The sequence below is a fragment of the Cryptomeria japonica genome, chromosome 8, assembly GCF_030272615.1.
Source record: "Cryptomeria japonica chromosome 8, Sugi_1.0, whole genome shotgun sequence".
Taxonomy (NCBI): domain Eukaryota; kingdom Viridiplantae; phylum Streptophyta; class Pinopsida; order Cupressales; family Cupressaceae; genus Cryptomeria; species Cryptomeria japonica.
In genome coordinates, this window is record NC_081412.1 from 178,656,472 (window position 1) to 178,664,679 (window position 8,208).

Genomic DNA, 8,208 nt, shown 5'->3' on the forward strand with positions numbered 1-8,208 from the left:
TAAGGATGTGATATACTAAGTCTTGTGCGAGCATAACAGATACATGATCCCTATGATGGTGGAGTCACCTCTTTCATCAAGCTACAAGTAGCTTTTCATAAAACCATGTTTGTACTCAAGGAAATATATATGTTAAGTATCTTGGGAGCAAAACCATCTATGCTCTTGCACAGAACTTTTCACAAATATCCTCAATCAATAGAACGGGTGGGCTGCTAAAATAAGAGGTGTCTAGTAATGTTCGATGTCTTTGGATGTAAGTTCATTCTGCAGTGACTTGCTTAAGAGCTTTGTAACTTGTGGTGGGGTTCATATGTCCTTTCAACAAGTTACACTATAGGAACAACTACACCCAAGGCTATAGCTTTCGCTCTCACCGTTTCTATAGCGGCTCAAAGGATTTACCACACAAGGTCATTGCCAAGAGTGATGTGTCTCTTGGAAGGCCTCTCTTAAAAATAGAAAATTTAGAGCATTATTAACACTTTTCTCTTGCACCTAGGACCACGAGAGCCAAGGGAGAGGATAGTGTGTGTTAGAAATAGGACCACTCTACAGATTTGCACAAGCGTTCCAAACATGGAAAACACTTGTTCTTTTTAGCCTTTTCTTGCAATATGATCTATTTGGTACTTGGAGATGTTGCTCCAAAAAGCATGGGGTTCTTTTTAATTCCACAAAGCAATTTGTTTTCTAACTAGGAAAATGAAATCCTAGTCAACAAAATGAAAGCACGTTTGCTTAAACTAAAATGATTTTGAAAACAAAATGGACAAGTTTGATTGTTCTTTTTTAACTTGGAAATAAAAGATTGATTGTGAATTTTATCCTTGCAAGAAATGAAAGATTTGTTGTTCCTTTTAAAAACCCAAATTGAAATGTTTGTCCCTAACTTGCAAGAAAGCAAAATTGTTTGATTTGTTGTTATTTTTTGCCTTACAATAAGATTCTTTTTAAACCCAAATGAAGATGTTTGTTGATTTTAGCCCAAAAATAAAAAGATGAGATTCTTTTTAAAACAAAGGAAAGTGAATTCTTTTTATCCAACTTAAAAAACTAGAAAGAAATTTAAATTTCCTAATTCTATCTCCTCGAATCCTGCAAGAAATCATTAGTAACCTGCAAGAAGAAAAATTAGTAAAATAAAAATCTTTTTGGTGGGCTTCCACATGCCTAAGTTTTTAATTTTTTGATTACAAATTATTATTTTTGGCTCTATGTTACAAAAGTGCTACTCTGTGAGAACACAGAAGCGCTACTTCAGACAACAATGTTGAAGTACTGCAAAATGGAAAAAACAAATGACAACAGCGCTAAACTATGAACAAAAATGTTATTTAAACAGTTTCAAAAGAATTTAAAGACTGACAAACAAAGAGCGCAAAAGCGCTAGATTATTACAAAAGGGCTAATTAATAAATAAAAGTGCTACAACTATAGCAAAAGTGCTAACAGTGCAACGAAAGCACTACAAATCAAGCAAAAGTGCTAAAACTCTTATGTTGATAGTGCCAAAACGCGAGAAAAAAGTGCTAAAGTGCAACTTGTGTGTGAAGAAAATAAGAAAATCACAAAAAAGTTAGATTGGACCAATCAGAAGGTTGCGTGTTCGATTCACGTTGGGTTCACCAAATGATGCACGCTAAAAAGGAGGTATAAGACACAAGACAAGTCGTTAGTATGTTAGTGACAACAGAAATGAAACACAAATGAATTTATGAACCTAAACATGCATATCAAGAGAGATAAAAAGCATACAACAAGAAACATAAACAAATGAAAAAGGGAAAGGAAACCCCCTAAGATGCTCCCCAACTTGCTCGTAGTTGCTCCTCCCTTGTTCCTCTCCTCTCCAAGTTCCACATGAGTTTAGCCCTCAACTTTTTGCACTATCTATGGATGTCTTATGAATATTCAAGATGATTATGAAAATAAGAACAAATTCCTATGCAAGTATAAATAAACTACTATGAGAAAGCACCTAATTAGTCTATGTTAATTTTAGCAAAATAACAAAGCAAATGCTCCTAAATGCTCTCTCAAAATAACTATAAGTTTGATGCATACAATATTTATGGATCCTTTTGAAGAAGGAATGGGCTCTATTTATAGGAGAAATAGAGAAATGGATGGTTGAGATTGAGTAATCTCAACAAGGGCCAGGATTGATGGGTTTGTGATCCATGTGATGGCTTTCAACCCAATCCCACAATGACAAGTGTCAACATGAGATGGCTTGAGAGGAGAGGGAAGAAGCATTAAATGCTTGAGATGACATAAAGGTTACCTTGGGAGGGTTTGGTTAGGATTGAGTTAGTGAATAAAGCTTTTATCCAATGAATAATGCCTTTATCCAATGGACAAACTCTTGTGCAAGAGTTAGTGGGGATAACCATGGTCAAAGCAATAAATGCTTGAAGAGACCCATGAGTTAAATGGGGGTTGAGTTAGAGGGAAAGCCTCTAACCATGTGGGCAAGTTGAACTAACCATTAATGGTTATGTAAGAGCCATAAATGGTTATGTAAGAACAATTAATGGTTTGGAAGACTTTAGGGGTTAACTTGTTGAAGACATAAAAGCCTTTAATTCTTTTTAAAGACTTTGGAGGCTTTGAGAAGTGACTTCTCTTTGCTTAGGAATGTGACAATAATTAGGGAGGGTGATTAGGCTAATTAGGAATGGTTTAGAAGAATCTAGATGGGGATTTAGGATGCAAGTGGGTTTGGTGGGTGAGAGAAAATAGGATTTTAATTAAAATAAAATTTATTTATTTCAACTAAAAATGTGCAACTTGCAGTTGTAGGAGAATGCAAGTTGGGGGGAGTTTAGGGATTTAAATAAATATTTATTTATTTATTTAAAGAAGGAAAGAGATTAATTTAAACAAATATGTTTTATTCATTTAATTGATTGTTAGAGTGTGGCTTAATGAATTAATTTAAATAAATTAAATAATTTATTTAGTTAATAGAAGAAGAGGTTGAGGATGAATTAATTAAATATTAATTTAATTAACTGATTATTGATGACTAATTAATCAAATAAATATTAAATATTCATTTAATTAAATGGACAAATTTATGTGTCTGCGGTATGCATACTAACATAAAAATGAACCCTAAAGTGAAAGTAACACTACAATGCTTAATAATGTAATGAATGCCAAATGGACTTCACCTTTAGAATGTAATGAATGTAGTCTAGAACATGGAATGGAATAATAAATGTGAGCTAACAAATGCAAACTAATACATGTAATGGTATTAAAAAATGAATGGGATCTAACAAATGCAATGAATGCAACTAGATTATGTAATGAAGGGATGAAAATGAATAAAATGTAATGAATGCAACCTAATCATGTAATGAAAGGATGAAAATGAATAAATGCAATGAATGAAACCTAATCATGTAATAAAATGATGAAAATGAATGGGATCTAACAAATGCAAAAAATGCAATGCAAGGTGCTCAATGGGTGCAATGTGGGGTAAAAATGCAAATATGGAGGTGTTTATTTTTTTGTTTGTTGTGTCAACCATGGTACAAAAAAATAGGTTGATACAAGAAGGGGGGGAGGGAGTGGAAAAATTGGATTCTCAAGAAGATGGAAGGTGAATGGGGGGAAAGGGTTTTATTGTTGTTTATTGTGTGGAGAACATTCCTAGGTTTGATATTGCAATGGATTATCGACACCACTGACTATAAAAATCGGGATGTTATGAGTATCTAATGTGCAAACTAAACTCTCAAAAAATAGATTATCCTTATGCACGCAAGTTCTCAAATAACCATGATGGAGTATATGTGAGACTTGTTGGATCATGCAAGAGAAACCATCAAACATGTCATACCACAAAAACAATGCCCCACTATAAACCAACCAAGACATACCAAGATATAAGATGATCAAAGAAGCCCTCAATAGGTATTGTTGGCATATGCACACTCCAATGAGACATTGTATGTGATTGAAGGTTTTGTCATTGATGGCAACCTTGCAATCCTATGGCACTGGCAAAAGCATTATACCGGCATCAGCAGATCACAGTCTACACCAGCACTCAGGACACCGGCACCGGCACAGAAGAAAGGAAGTATACCGGCATAGAGGCCGACAGGATTTTGTTATATTTTGTTTTGTTTATTATTATAAAAATGTGTAAGCCGACTTGGAAAATTGTAAAATGACTCTTATATATATATATAAGAGATCATTGTAGACATTTGAAATGTGATGTAGAAGGAATATAAGAAAAATATAAGGCAGGCCTATTGTGTGAAATATAGGTCAAGGGGTATATGTAAAGAACAGAGCAGGAACCGGTACTGAATCAGGCATTGAAGATGCTATTGTAAAGCAGTACAAGTTATTGGATTTGTATAATCCTTATTGTAAGTTAGTGAGACTTCCCATTGAGCAGTGAGCTCTAGGCAGTTGGCCTTCCTGCATGTGCAGGCCCCTATTGTAAGTAATATTCTCTTATTGGCCAGTGAGTGAATATTGTGGGTCACAAATCCCACCGAGGTTTTTCCCACACTGGGTTTCCTCATTAAAATCTTGTGTTATGGTGTGTTTTTCATGTGGATGTTTTTGATTCTTTTTATTGCATTATTTCTTGCATACCGGTACACTGTTATATTATGTTTTGCATGTTTTAAGTTAAGAAATTCCATTAATTGGTTAGATACTGATTCACACCCCCCCCCTCTCAGTATCTATGGTATCCCTAACAATTGGTATCAGAGCTTGGTCCTCCATTTTCAGAAGCCTAACAGTTTGAGGAAGATCTTGACACCGATAAAGATGGAAAATCTAATGAAGCAACTTGAAGGAGCTCTTACAGACTATGATGCAGAGAAATTGAAAAATATCAAACTAGAAGATGATTTAAGGGCAGCTCAGGACATCATTCAGGCACTTCAAGAAAATTTTACTATTGCAAGAAATAAGATAAGATAACTTTGTGAAAAATTGCAAAATGAGAATGATGAAAAGGAATCACTTAATGATATGATAAGCAAGTTGAAACAAGAGATCATGACAACAAAAAATGAAATGCACGATATGACTATGAGATTTTGCAAAGAAATTGAGGATAGGAAGAAGAATGAAGAAGAATTAACCAGAAGACTAAGTGATGCAGCAAATGAGACACGAGACTTAGCTGTGAAAATGACATGTTGAAGACAGATCTGATGCATACTCAGAATGACTCAAATGAACTAATGAGACAAAAGGGAGTCTTAGAAAGAGAACTAGAAACTGCAAATCAACACAAAGAAAAATTCAAGAAAAACTCTGAGGAACTTGGCACCTTGCTGAATCAAAAACCTAAAGGTGACACTTTTGGAATTGGCCTTGAAGTTGGTGAAAACTCTGGTACTACAAATACTCAGGATCACAGCAAACCGGTAAGACAACCTAATGCTTATAAATTCAATGGAAAATGCTTTAACTGCAATAAGTATGGTCATAGAGAAAATGAATGTAGATCTAGAAATTATCAGAATATCAACACATCCGCCGGTCAATGTTCTAAATGCAACAAAGTAGGTCACAATTCTAAAAACTGTAGAATGAATGTGAGATGTTATGTTTGTGGAAGATTTGGACATTTATCTAATCAGTGCAGAACACAAATTGGCATAGGTTATGGGAAAGTTATTCAGAAGAATAATGTAACTTGTTATGCATGTAACAAGATTGGGCATATTGCTAGATTTTGTAGAAGTAAAGGAACACCGGTAGACAACAAAAATTCTAGCTTGAAAGGTAAAGAAAAAGTTGAAGAGGTTAAGCAAGAATTCTCAAAATAATGGATTAGGAAAGCTGATCTAAATATTGGGAATACTCCTCCACTGGTAGAACAAACCAATGCTTCACCGGCAGGACAGAGTGATGCTTCACCGGAAGGACAGAGCAATGCTCCACTGGCAGGAAGTTTTCATCTAATTGAAGAAAGTTTCTTTGAGGGTTTTGGCAATCTAATGACACATGTATTATTATTCCCTCGGTTAGAGATAAGAAGTTGAAAATTACTTATTACCGACAAACAATGTTAAGTGAATACTTAACCGGCATGCAATTAATGTGGTAGATGGCGAATAGACACTATAAAATTGAGGTTTTGGCTCCATTTCATTTCACCGAGATTTCAAATTTATGAAGAGTGCGAAGATTCTGAGCTAAGGCATTTCGAGCAAGAAGCAAGAACACTCCAAGCAATCATCCATCCAAGGCAATAAAAGGTATTTAATCATGGCATCCACCTCTGCAATTGAATATATAGCAAACCCTACTGTTGTTGAAGTGATAAAAAGACCTAGGCCCGTATTTCAGTTAGTACCCAAGATAGCAAAGAAGGATGATACCTTAGGTGCTTTTTCTCAAATTCCTAAGGGAGTTGTTTATGCTAAAGACCCCAGAATGTACATCCACTGCAACATTGAAGAGTTAGGAGATGAATAAATTAAAACCATGTATAAAACCGTGATATGTGATAATACCGACAATATAAAAGATGAACACAAGATCATTGAGACCCTAGGATTTACAGAGATCCTTAGCATTCCTGAATTCCCCAAGGATGTGATTGGGATAGTCTTAAGCAGGGTACATGGAGAATTTTTCTAGTTAGATGCAATCCACAAGATCACCAAGGAAGCTATGAAAGTTGTCACAGGGTTACCGGCCACCGGTAAAAGACCAGATAAAACCAAGAAGGTTTCCAATGACCTAGTTATAAACCTAACTGGTGCAACATTTGACAAGAGGTCCCGAAGAGTTAATGATGTAACAGATATCAATGTGAGATTCATCAGCATGATATTAGGATATAAAGCTACTGATGCAAATAGACTTAATTCAGTCTCAAGCTTATGTATTAAGAGAACTTATGACATGGTCACAGACAATGAAAAAATTAATATATGTGAATGGTTAAAAGATGAACTAATTGACAACCTTGGAAAGATCAAGAAGGACAAGAAAGGAGCCTTTAGGTTTGGAAATTTGTTAGTATGTCTGATGCTACACATAACAAAATAGGTTCCCCGTATAGGTTACAAAGAACTTGGATATGATATACCGGTAGGCAAACAATTAATAGAACTTTTCAATAATATGGGTGAGAACAAGGAAAATAGTATTCATGACTTTTTTCAAGCATTAAAGACCAAAATGAAGAAAAGAATAAGGTTATCATAGAAGATTGTTGACAAATACAAAGATGAAATATGCTTTGTAATCAAGAAAGATGAAATCTGGATGGAAGCGGTTATCCCAAGGATAGTTTGGGTAACTGAGATGGGCTATGAAACAGATGATCACATAGTTGAAACATATGCTAAAGCACTTCTGGAAGCCCCCAAAGAACCTAAAGAAGAAGTATTTGGTAGTGCTAAAACCATAGAAATTCAAATACAATCTAAGAAGAGAGTGAAAAAGGTTGAGGCAGTTGTAAGGAAAGGTTCCAGACAAGCAAAAGTCATCAAAGATGTATTAAAGAAAACCGGTATAACAGAGGATGAGTTAGCAGCTCCACAACCTGAAACTCACCTATCACCAGTAGGTACTTCTTCAGGAAGTGACATGCCTGCAACTTTCAAAAGAGTTGTAAGGAAAAGAGATCCCTCACCGGCAACCACACCCTCACCCAAGAGGACAAGGCAAAAGCAACAAGCAGTGAGATCTCCGGTAAGAAAGGCCACACCAAAGAAGAAACTAACACCCAAGAAGAAGAAAAGGACAAACAAAGACTTGGCTCCTCTTGATATACTACTGAATGAAATCACAGAGGAAGGTAAACTGAAGAACATAGAGAAAATATATGACACTCTAACAGCTAATGAAAAAGAGCAAGTTGAAAATAGTGTTATATTACATATGGATATGTATAAGAAATTTTTAATGGAAGTAGTCAATGAAGTTCCAGATGAACTATTCAAAAGACTAGAAGCAAGAAGACAAGCAGTGATAGAACTGGATAAGAAAATAAAGATTGAAAAACTACTTGTTGTATATCCGGTAAACTCTCCACAAGAAATTGATGACCTAATTGCTCAAGCTAACCGGATAGTATTTTCTACTGCACACCGGCATGTTGCTTTAATGGTAGGAAGAGTTAATGAGGTAACAGAGGAGACAGAAGATGGATGGGATATATTCCTGGTTGAGAAAGAAAAACAAGAAGAGTACAGGAAC